The sequence below is a fragment of the Sorex fumeus genome, unplaced genomic scaffold (assembly GCF_029834395.1).
Source record: "Sorex fumeus unplaced genomic scaffold, SorFum_2.1 ptg000006l, whole genome shotgun sequence".
In the NCBI taxonomy this organism is placed as follows: Eukaryota; Metazoa; Chordata; class Mammalia; order Eulipotyphla; family Soricidae; genus Sorex; species Sorex fumeus.
In genome coordinates, this window is record NW_026606063.1 from 66,113,361 (window position 1) to 66,126,018 (window position 12,658).

Genomic DNA, 12,658 nt, shown 5'->3' on the forward strand with positions numbered 1-12,658 from the left:
GAGCAGGGTTTTATAGTCTCTGAGTCTTGGCCGTGATAGGATTACACGGTGCCGGGGGCAGTTGGTGAGTGTAACACCTACATACTGGAAGATGGGGGATCTGGATGGAGGAGGCCCAGTCCCAATCCTAGCAGGCTTGGAGATCTATGCCCAGGGTCCCACACACCAGGGTTCCTCTGCCGGTTCCTTCATACGTGAGGCTCATTTGAATGTGTGGAGAGTTGGTCTTAAACATGGCTGTGTCTGGAACTGGAGGTCGTCAGCTGCCAGGGCTCTGTTCGGGGCGGGGAGGGACCCAGGTGAGGACAGCCAGGCTGTGTCATATAAAAGCTCAATTCTTAGTTTTTAAGAAGGCTTTATATTGTTTTCTGTAAAGGCTGAACCAGATGAAATTCCCACCAAGAGTGGATGAGAGTTCCTTTATCACCCCATCTCTACCAACTCTGGTTGTTTCCAGTTTTTTTAAAGGAAATAAATTTAATTTAAGGGGAAAAAATCAAACATAAAAAAAAGCAATAGGAGCATATAAACTCCTAAAAAAATTTCTCATCTTGGCGATCATGTTTTTTGTCAGGGCTGGAGAAAAATAAAAATGCCATTCAGCTTAAAAATTTCTGATTTATCAGCAAATCAACTCATTTCAGGAGCAGGGGTACCTTTGGTTGTTTCTTAGTACCAAAATGGACAACAACTTCTCTTCTGAGGGTCTTCTATGGCCCTCTCAGCCCACTCTCAGCGGGGGTGCGACGAGGACCATGCCGTCTTCCCGGACAAACAGCACTGGAATATTCCATTTTGTTGAATTATAGATCTCTTCGTAATTCTCCTCATCAATTTCTATAGTAGTCACAGTTTCTTCCACATCTCCCAAAATCATATTTAAATGTTAATCATATGCATGTAATGTGCCTCGAAGCTCTCTGTCATTTCTCATTTCACATAAATTCTCTCATCTAGGCTGAGCCTAATAAGATCCAAGGGCTCTTCCACAGTATTGGTAGTTTGTTGTTGGTCCACATCGTCTGCCGTATTTCTGTTTCCAGTTCTATGGATATGTCCGTTCTCAGTCATGTGAAATGAGATCGTATTTTTTATTTGCATCTCCCTGATAAGTGACTATGAATATTTTTATGCTTGCCTACCAATTATCAATATCTTCAGGGAAGTGTCCCTTTTATCTCCTGTCCTCATTTTTTTCTAGTGGTGTCATGTGTCTTTGCTATTGTTGTTGCTGAACATTATGCTTTACACATCTTGGATATTAGCACTTTATCTGAGATAAAGTGAGGTGTGCAAATATTGCCTTCCATTTATTAAGGTATCTTTTTAATTTTAGTTTGATTTTCTTTTGCTATATAAAACATTTTTATTTTGATATAGCCTCACTTGTTTATTTTTGCTTCTGTTATTGTTGCTAAAGGAATCAAATGACTGAAGACACTTTTGAGGTCCAGATTCTGGAAAATTCTGTTTTTTCCCAATGTATTTCATGGATTCTTATGCAATATTGAAGGTCTTTAACCCACTTTAAATTAATTTTTGTTAACAGTATATATATATGAACCAGTCTCATTGTTTTTTTGTTTTACCTGAATCCCCTTAACACCTGTCCCTGTTGCTTCTCATCTATCTCTTCTTCCTTTCCCCTTAATTCTATTTTTCCAGTCTTTTTCCTGTACTAGAAGGCCAAGGATGATCTAGGCGACCTTCCTTAAAACCATTATATTTTCTCATCCAGTTACTAAAAGTACCACACATAAATGATATCCTGTGTTTGTTCTGCTATTCAGTTTTCCCTGTATCATTTGTTGAGAATGCTTTCATTGCTCCACTTCAAGCTCTCTTCTCTCCTGTCACAGATCAACTGTCTGTAAGTCTAAGAGTTCATCTCTGGTATCTCAATTCTAACTCATTGTTCCAAGAGTCTGCCTTTAGTCTAGTATCACACAGCTCTGATTACTATAACTTTACAGTAGAACTGTCCTCCCATTGTTTATCGATTTGCTCGAGCAGGCACCAGTAATGTCTCCAGTGTGAGATTTGTTGTTACTGTTTTTAGCATATTAAATAATCAAATCACGGGTTGTTTGCCGGGCTTTGCCCTGCGAGAAGGATACTCTCAGTATCTTACCAGGCTCTCCGAGAGGGGCGGAGGAATCAAACCCATGTTGACCGCATGCAAGGTGAATGCCCTACCTGCTGTGCTAACAGTCCAATCCAACTTTATAGTATGATTTAAAATCAGTACAACACCTCTCATATTACTTTTTCTCAGAATAGTTTTGGCTATTTAGGTTTTGGCTATTTATGATTCTATAACATTGTTATCAGTTTGTCTGAAGTCCTTAAAGAATGTCAGTGGAGGCCAACATCCAAAAGACCAAAAGCAAACGGTGTTGGCGTGGATGTGGTGAGAAAGGGACTCTCCTTCACTGCTGGTGAGAATGCTGACTGGTTCAGCCCTTTTGGAAAACAGTATGGACAATTCTCAAAAAATTAGAAATCGAGCTCCCATTTGACCCAGCAATTCCACTCCTGGGAATATATCCCAGAGAGGCAAAAAAGTATAGTCGAAGTGACATCTGCACTTGTTTGTTCATTGCAGCACTGTTTATAATAGCTAGAATCTAGAAAAAACCTGAGCGCCCAGCAACAGATGACTGGTTAAAGAAACTTTGGTACATCTACACAACAGAGTACTATGCAGCTGTTAGAAAAGATAAAGTCATGAAATTCATATACAAGTAGTACTACGTGGAAAGTATCATGCTAAGAGGAATGAGTCAGAAAAAGAGGAATAGACATAGAAAGATTGCATTCATCTGGGGAACATAAAGTAACAAAATAGGAGACTAACACCCAAGAATAGCGGAGATAAGTACCAGGAGGATTACCCCACGGCTTTGAGGTAAGCCGCACATTCTAGGGGAGAAGGCAGCTCAGATAGAGAAGAGAGCACCAAATAAAGGGTGTTGGGAGGTTTCTCTCACGATGGGAGATGGGTGATGAGAGTAGACTATAGATCGAACATGATTGCCACTCAATGTCTCTTTTGCAAACCACAGCACTCAAAAGGAGAGAGATAACAAAAGGGAATGCCCTGCCACAGAGGTAGGGTGGGATGGGGGGGGTGGGGGTGGGAGGAATACTGGGATCAGTGGTGGTGCAGAATGGGCACTGATGGAGGGATGGGTATTTGATCATTGTATGACTGAAACCCAAGCACAAAAATTTGTAAGTCTACAACTGTACCTCATGGTGTCTCACTAATAAAAATTTAAGGAAAAAAAAAGAATGTCAGTGGAGGGCTAGAGACAGTATAATAGGGAAGGTGCTTGCTTTGCATACAGCCAACCTGAGTTCTCTTCCTAGCACCACATAAAGTCCCTTGAGCACCACCAGGATTAACTCCTGAGCACAGAGCCACCAGTAAGTCCTGAGCACCACCAGCTAATAGCCCCAAAAAGAAGTTTCAAAAAATATTTTAAAATATTTATATATCAGAATTTTAATAAGAATTCCATTGAATCCATATAATTTTCATTCTCATGAATCAAGCTAAGAGTTTTCAAACCTGGTTGTTATTATTTTTTAAAAAAATAACTCCTTGTTACTATACTTTTTTTGCTTCTCTGGGATACATTCCCAGGAGTGGTGTTGCTGGGTCAAATGGGAGCTCAATTTCTAATTTTTTGAGAATTGTCCATACTGTTTTCCAAAAGGACTGAACCAGCTGGCATTCCCACCATCAGTGAAGAAGAGTCCCTTTCTCCCCACATCCTCACCAACACTGGTTGCTTTTGTTCTTTTGGATGTGGGCCAGTCTCTGTGGTGGTGTGAGATGATATCTCATTGTTGTTTTGATCTACATCTCCCTGATGATTAGTGATGTAGAGCATTTTCTCATGTGACATCTGCACTTGCATGTTCATCGCTGTACTGTTTACAATAGCCAAAATCTGGAACAAAACCCGAGTGCCCAAGAGCAGGTGACTGTTTAAAGAAACTTTGGTATATCTACATAATGGAATACTATACAGCTGTTAGAAAAGATGCTATCCTACACTATCCTCCCATTGTTCATTGATTTGCTCAAGCGGGTCCAGTAACGTCTCCAGTTTTTTGAGACCTGATGTTACTGTGTTTGGCATATTGAATACATCACGGGTAGCTTGCCAGACTTTGCTGTATGGGCGAGATACTCTCAGTAGCTTGCCGGGCTCTCCGAGAGGGCGGAGGAATTGAACCCGGCTTGGCCAGGCTGGCTGCGCATAAGGCAAACGCCCTACCACTGTGCTATTGCTCCAGTCCTAGAAAGGATGAAGTCATGAAATTTGCATATAAGTGGATCAACATGGAAAGTATCATGTTAAGTGAAATTAGTCAGAATGAAGGGGACAGGCATAGAAATATTGCACTCATCTGCGGAATATAAAGTAACAGAATGAGAGATTAACTCCCAGGGGCAATAGAGATAAGGACTCGGAGGTTTGCTCCAGGATGGCTTGGAAACTGGCCTCATAGGCTGGGAGAAAAGGCAGCTCAGATAGAGAACTGAACACCAAGTAAAGGATGTTGGGGAACAGGGTTGAATATACTGACATCTCCCCCCAAACATATGATCATCTAATCTTTGATAAGGGAGAAAGAAATGTGAAGTGGAGCAAGGAAAGCCTCTTTAACTGGATAGCTACAATCAAAAAAAGGTCTCAGATCTCTACCTAACACCATGTACAAAAGTAAGATCAAAATGGATTAAATACCTGAACATCAGACCGGAATCCATAAGGTACTTTGAAGACAAGGTTGGCAAAACCCTCCACAACATTGAAGCTAATGGTGTCTTCAGAGATGACATGCCAATGGCCAAGCAAGTGAAAACAGAGATAGACAAATAGGACTATCTTAAACTAAGAAGCTTATGCACCTCCAAAGAAACAGTGATCAACATACAAAGACAGTCTACAGAATGGGAAAGGATATTCACCCAATACCCATCCGACAGGGGGTTGATATCAAGGATATACCAAGCACTGGTTGAACTCCACAAGAAGAAAACCTCCTACTCCTCAAAAAATGGGGAAACAAAATGAACAGAAACTTTCTCAAAGAAGAAATCTGAATGGCAAAAAGGCACATGAGAAAATGATCTATATCACTAATCATCAGGGAGATGCAGATCAAAACAACAATGAGATATCTCACACCACAAAGATTGGCCCACATCCAAAAGAAGAAGAGCGACTGGTATTGGTGGGGATGTGGTGAGAAAGGGACTCTCCTTCACAGCTGGTGGGAATGCCAACTGGTTCAGCCCTTTTGGAAAACAGTATGGACAATTCTCAAAAAATTAGAAGTTGAGCTCCCATTTGACCCAGCAATACCACTCCTGGGAATATATCCCAGAGAGGCAAAAAAGTACAGTCGAAATGACATCTGCACTTCTATGTTCATTGCTGCACTGTTCACAATAGCCAAAATCTGGAAAAAACCCGAGTGCCTGAGAACAGATGACTGGTTAAAGAAACTTTTGTACATCTACATAATGGAATGCGATGCAGCTATTAGAAAAGATGAAGTCATGAAATTTACATACAAGTGGTTCTACATATAAACCATCATTCTAAGTGAAATGAGCCAGAAAGAGGGGGATAGACATAGAAAGACTGCACTCCTCTGGGGAATATAAAGTAACAGAATGGAGATGAACACTGAAGAATAGTTGAGATAAGTACCAGGAGGTCTGCTCCATGGCTTGGAAGCCAGCAGCACATCCTTGGGGGAAAGGCAGCACAAATAGAGAAGGGAGCACCAAGTAAAGGATGTTTGGAGGACTTGCTCGGGATGTGAGATGCGTGCTGAAAGTAGACTATAGACCGAACACGACGGCCACTCAATACCTCTATTGCAAACTACAACACCCTAAAGGAAAGAGTGAGCAAAAGGGAATGCCCTGACACAGAGGCGGGGTGGGGTGGGGGGATGGGTTGGGGGAGTGAGAGGGCTACTGGGTTCAGTGGTGGTGGAGAATGGGCACTGATGGAGGGATGAGTACTCGATCATTGTATAACTGAACCCAAGCACGAAAGTTTGTAAGTCTACAACAGTACCTCATGGTGTTTCACTAGTTAAAAAAAAGGATGTTGGGAGGACCCATTTGGGTTGAAAGATGCATGCCGAAATTATACTGTAGACTGAACACCATGGCCACTCAATACCTCTATTGCATACTACAACACCCAAAAGGAGAGAGAGCAAAAGGGAATGCCCTGCCACAGAGGCAGGGTGGGGTGGGGGTAATGGGGTTGGGGCGATGGGAAGAATATTGGGAACATTTGTGGAGGAGAATTGGCACTGGCGGAGGGATGGATAAGCAATTATTGTATGACTGAAATACGAAAGTTTGTAAGTTTGTAACTCTACATCACAGGTGATTCACTAATAAAACATTTAAAATAAAACTCCTTGTTTCAGTAAGCCTTTGTATTGTTCTCTTGATTTCTATACCTTTGATTTCTTCTCTAGATTTTATTATTTCCATCATTCTTTTACCTTGGTGTGGGAGGATAAATTTGCTCTTCAATTTCTGGTTTCTCAATCTGTGACAATTTTTGTATTTTATTTTTAATGTTTCCAGATTTTTCACTGACAGAGTTCCACTTTCCTCATTCTGTGGGGCTTCACTCGTGTATGAGTCTTGGCCTGAGTGTCGGGAAAGCATCCTGGAGTGTGTCAGCAGCTGGGTAGTAGAGGTAGTGGAGGTAATGGAGGTCTGTGACCTTGGACTCCAGGCTCAACGGACCTGGGAACAGGTCCTCTGCCTGCTTTCAGCAGCCCAGCAGACCTCCATTACCTCTACTACCTCCACTACCTGGCTGCCGACACACTCCAGAACGCTTTCCGGACTGTGGTCACGCGACACATCATAAAACACTTAATACAAGATTACCACACCATATTTGATTGTGTTAAAATATGGTTTGAACCATCGGAACAACTGCAAGGACGATTAGAGGACACCCTAAAAGCCTCTATCACTCTCGGAGAGGCTGGCATGCTATTGAGAGTGTTCCGCCCACACAGTAGAGCCTGGAAAGCTATTTGTGGTGCATTCCATATGCCAAAAGCAGTAAATACAATGGGTCTCATTCCCCTGACTCTGAAAGAGCCGCCAATATGGCAGCGTTAGGAAGGATAATGAAGGAGAGGCTGATAAAATCTCAGGGCCGACCTAGGCTGACACAATGAAGGAAGACAAAAATGACTGTCTGTAATTCCAATGCATGTGTGCTGGCATCAGATGCATCCATCGAGGACCTGATGGTGCAAGTGTGAAAGATCAAGAACTACATCATTGGCCTGACCAAGACGAGAAGGCATCAATCACATCACGCAATTTTCAACACTGGGGAAGAACTGTTCCTCGGAACATGTGACAAAAGAGGCATTGGTGGTGTCGGCATCCTTGTCAACACAAACTTGGCCATAAACATCGATTCAATTGAATGCCTGAAAACCTGAATCAGACGATTATACTTGAATAGATGTGACTCACAGCCAGCAGTTTCTATCTTTGTTGTCTACGCACCAACATCCAATTATGATGAAGGAGAAACTGAGAAGTTCTACATGGAGCTGGAGAAGTTCTTCAAAGAAGACTACACCTTCTACAAGATCATTATCGGTGATTTTAATGCCAAGATAGGACCGAGAAGATCAGCCAAAGAACTCCACATCAGGACCCATGGCGAAGAATGGAATGAACAGGGTGAGAGACTGTCTGAGTTCGTCATGTCGACCAAGACCATCCATGGTAACTCACAATTCCAGAAGGCCAAATCTAAATGTTGAACATGGGAATCTCCGGGTGGATGGTTCAACAACAAAACTGACCACATCATATTCAATCAATGGTATTGCCTGACTAAGGTCGCTGTTGCCCCAAAATTCCAAACAGTATTGGACCACCATCTTCTTCACGCAAAATTCTACTTCACAGAACAGGGAGAAAGGGCTGCAAAGTTTAAGAAGAGAATTCCAGGAACAACCACCAACCACTACTCTTTGGCACTATTGCGGCAACATGGGAAGATGTCATCGTTGATAACTTTGATGAGGAATATGATCGACTAGTTCAGCACCTCCATGATTGTGCGAAGAACGCCGAAAGAGAGGTAGCCACAAAAAGATGCCTGTCTTCAAAAACTCTCCAGCTCATTCGCCAACGTGGTTTGGCGCAAGTCTCAGGCAACCGCAAGCAAACGTCCGAGCTTGCGAAGAAGTGCAGGGAAGCTATAAAGGAAGACCTCAAAGAGAGAAGAGCAGCAGTGCTGGCAGATGTGGCAGAAGCTGGAAAAAGCATTCACAACACCTAGTTGTAGTTGGCCTGTCCTTCACCAACTACAAGACCTAGATGACTGCCCTCTGACATTCTGATGGATCTATCACATCTTCTAGAAGGGTAATGGAGAAGATTAACCATGACTTCTACACGGATCTCTTTGATAACTACATCCACCTGCTCACATACCAAATTCCGCAGGATGGATGTGTCATTCCCAAAGTTCTCCCTTTTGAAATCCAACATGCCATTTTGTCACTAAAGAAGCGAACAGCACCCGGCCCAGACAAGGTCAGACCTGAACACCTGAAGAACCCGCCATCAGTACTCATCTATACACTGGCTTGGCTCTTCACATGCTACCTGTCTTAATGCAAGGTTCCATCCCAATGGAAAACCAGCAGGACTATACTACTGTACAAGAAGGAAGACATCCACGACATTGGCAACTATCCCCCAATCTGCCTGTTGTCTGTCATCTACAAGCTGTTCACTTGAGTCATCCTGAATAGGATTAGCAGAACACTAGATGAAGGACAATCATGCGCGCAAGCTGGTTTCCAAAAGAGATTTAGCACAATCCAACCATATCCACACAATAACCAAGCTCATTGAGGTTTCTCGGAAGTTCAAGATGCCGCTCTGTCTAACGTTCATTGATTTAAAGAAGACCTTTGATTCTGTTGAGACTGAAGCGGTCATCGAAGCCCTAGCCAAACAGGGCCTTCAAACTCAGTACATCAGGATCCCCCATGAGTTGTATTGCGGATTCACTACCAGGACCTAACCATTCTACAGGGAGGTGATCATTGATGTCAAGAGAGGGCTTCAGCAGGGTGATACAATTTCACCAAAATTCTTCAGTGCCACCATCGAGAAAGACATGTGATGACTGGAATAGGAAGGAATGGGAGTAAAGATAGGCAGTCGGAAACTACACCACCTCCACTTCGCTGATGATATTGTTCTTATAACACCAAACATCAGCCAAGCAGCACAAATGCTGGCCAACTTGGACCACGAGTGTGAAAAAGTCGGACTACAGCTGAATCTCACAAAGACAACGCATATGAGAAAAAGTCTGGTTCCTGATGTTCCATTCACTCTGAATGGGATGAACATCTCCGAATGCAACAGTTATGTGTACCTAGGTCAAGAAGTCAACATGACGAATAACCTGGCACCTGAGTTGCTCAGGAGGAAGAGAGCAGCTTGGAACGACTTCAAGAACGTCGAAGAAATAGCTAAGAGGACGAAGAACATCCAGCTCCAGGCACATCTCTTTGATTACACTGTTCTTCCTGCATTAACATATGCCTCAGAGACCTGGACTCTATGAAAACAGGATGAGAATGTTACTTGGGTCTCCCAAAGAGGAATTGAAAGAGCTATGCTTGGAGTATCACGTTTCATTCAAATGAGAGAAAGAATCCAGAGTTGCGACCTCCATCAATAAACAAGAATCAGGGACACTGTCTCATTTGTCAAGGCGTTGAAAATCAGATGGGTTGGACACGTAATGAGGTTTGGAGACAACCGCTGGACTAGAGCCATTACCGACTGGATTCCACGGAATGTCAAAATATTGCGTGGCCACCCACTTATGAGATGGTTAGACTTCTCCATCAAGATCCTAAACAATCAGTTTGAGGCGCTTCGTGTTCCTAAAATGAGCAGATGCCATTGGGCTACGTTAGCACGCAATAGGGATGAACGGAGACACTACGGCGCCCGCTTGAGCAAATTGATGAGTAATGGGATGTCAAGTGATCAAGTGATTTTTCACTAATTTAAATATAAAACCTTACTCTTAAACTTCCTTCCAAATTTTTTCATAGATGTTCCAATTTTTAAGTTTGAGTGATTCATTTTGCTGTTGCTACTGCCAAGATCGAAGCATTTTAGCACTGACCCTCTTGTGACTGGACCACGTAAACTACCCTGGTTTCTTTTATATGTTATAAACAGGCACAGGTGTAGTAGTTTGAATTTCTATATGAGAATTTTATCCACACTTGCAAATGTTATAAATATACATGTACATGGCTGGAGCGATAGCACAGCGGGTAGGGCATTTGCCTTGCACGCGGCCAACCCAATCAGCCTAGGTTCAATTCCTCCGCCCCTCTCGAAGAGCCTGGCAAGCTACTTAGAGTATCTCTCCTGCACAGCAAAGCCTGTTGAGCTACCCGTGTCATATTTGATATGCCAAACACAGTAACAACAAGTCTCACAATGGAGACGTTACTGGTGTCCACTCAAGCAAATCGATGAACAACGGGAGGACAGTACATGGTACCCAGGTCATTCTGAATCACAAATAAACAATAAGTATTTTTAGAGTAGGAATGCAACTGGTCTTACCATCCTGTAAGCTAATTTATGGAAAACGTCTCTGAAATTTTGCATTAAGATATTGTTCAAGATGTTATGTAGTATTTTGTCTCCTTCTTTCTTTTTGTCTTGCTTTTCCTTCCTTCCTCTCCATTCCTTCCCCTCCCCCATCCTTTCCCCTCCCTCCTCCCTCCTTCCCTCCCCCCATCCCTCCCCCCTCTCTCCCTCCCTCCCTTCCTTCCTTCCTTCCTTCCTTCCTTCCTTCCTTCCTTCCTTCATGTTTTGGTCTTAATAGCAGAGTTGGTTGTCTTAAAAAGTATGTCGTCAAATACTTATTTAGAGAGACTATTTGTCTATGTTTCACACCATGTCTCCTATGATGTTTAGAACCACAAAGAATCATATGTCTATCGGTAGGGCATTCGCCTTACAAGCGGCCAACATGGCCGACCCGAGTTCGATTCCTCCGCCCCTCTCGGAGAGCCCGGCAAGCTACCGAGAGTATTCGATATGCCAGACACAGTAACAACAAAGTCTCCAATGGAGACGTTACTAGGCCCGCTCAAGCAAATCGACGATCAACGGGAGGGCCTTTACTTTATTTACTTTACTTTTATAAGAGTGCAAATAGGCACAATGTTTATGCATGTTTTTAAGCTCTTCTGGCTCCATATTTGGGTCCTATCTTTAGATTTCTTTCTTCTGTTATTTCACTTGCTCGAGCGGGCCCAGTAACGTCTCCATTGGAGACTTTGTTGTTACTGTGTCTGGCATATCGAATACTCTCGGTAGCTTGCCGGGCTCTCCGAGAGGGGCGGAGGAATCGAACTCGGGTCGGCCATGTTGGCCGCTTGTAAGGCGAACGCCCTACCCGCTGTGCTATTTATTATTGTTATCTTCTTGGACTTTGCATCATTTTTAGTTCCTTTTTAACAAAGTCTTGGGGACAGGGTGTGTGAAGAAAAATATATAGACAAAATGTAAAAGTCTTCTAAAAATAGTTTGATAATTTGTTATGAACTACTTTCTTTAACATTCCATCCCAAATGGGGTTTCAGTTAAAAGTTTATTTATTGATCCTAGGGACTCTAAAACATAGTTTAATTCTAAAGACATCCCCTTGGCTGGAAATGGAGTGAGGATCCAGATCCAGTGTATATTTTTGTTGTTTTCATGGAATATTTAATTCTTCGCCTGGATTTTTGTGTACCATCTCCTTTGTTGCCACCACTAAAATAACCATCCACTCAAATAATATTTGTATTAAGATCACATTCCTACTTAAATAAACACCCTACCTCCTGCGCTTTTTCCTTTAACCTCTCAGTTATCAGTATGCAGATATAGCAATTTTATACCTCCTAGTTAGATGGTGAAATGGGACCACTGCCCAGATGCAATGCTTTGGGTGGAGTCTCAGCTGAAAGTCAAGTTAATTAGGCAGAAAGTTAATGTACTTAATCTGTACAAAGGTTGAAAGGAGAATACTTAGTTTTAATGCCACATTCTTGCAGTTAACTCTTCGTTGTCTGATCCGATATAGATTAAGTATGTATGGTTTGTGACAATCTCTCTATTTTCAATTCTCTCGGGAGACTGCATTCTTGTATTTTATTTTCTAAATAGTCTCCACCTCAATCATGTAATCAAAGGCAATCTTTTCTATACACTCTTCCCTTAGTTTTACACCAGGCAATTAATGTATGTGGGCAGGTGAGTTGGTCAGAGAGGGATTCATCAGTAGCTCTTTGTTTCTCTGTACAATCAGAATAATTAAAATATTTCAAAATACAATAAAACTTTTAAAAACTAAAGAACTTTGAATTTTCTAAACTTGGTAGAGAGTTTTGAAACTGCCTTAGTAAGTAAGATGCCTTGGAACTTTCTGGAAATGATCAATGCACAGTATAGTTAAATCATTACATAGTGTCTAACTAGTAAAATAATTTAAAAGAGCAAATTTAAGTTTGTGGCTCTGAAATA

At 42.2% G+C, this 12,658-nt stretch overlaps 1 pseudogene; it reads right to left on the bottom strand.

Moving 5' to 3' along the window:
* Nucleotides 1-721: 721 nt before the first annotated feature.
* On the bottom strand, nucleotides 722-1,071 carry LOC130037434 (U6 snRNA-associated Sm-like protein LSm3; annotated as a pseudogene).
* Between the last annotated feature and the right edge of the window lie 11,587 nt (nucleotides 1,072-12,658).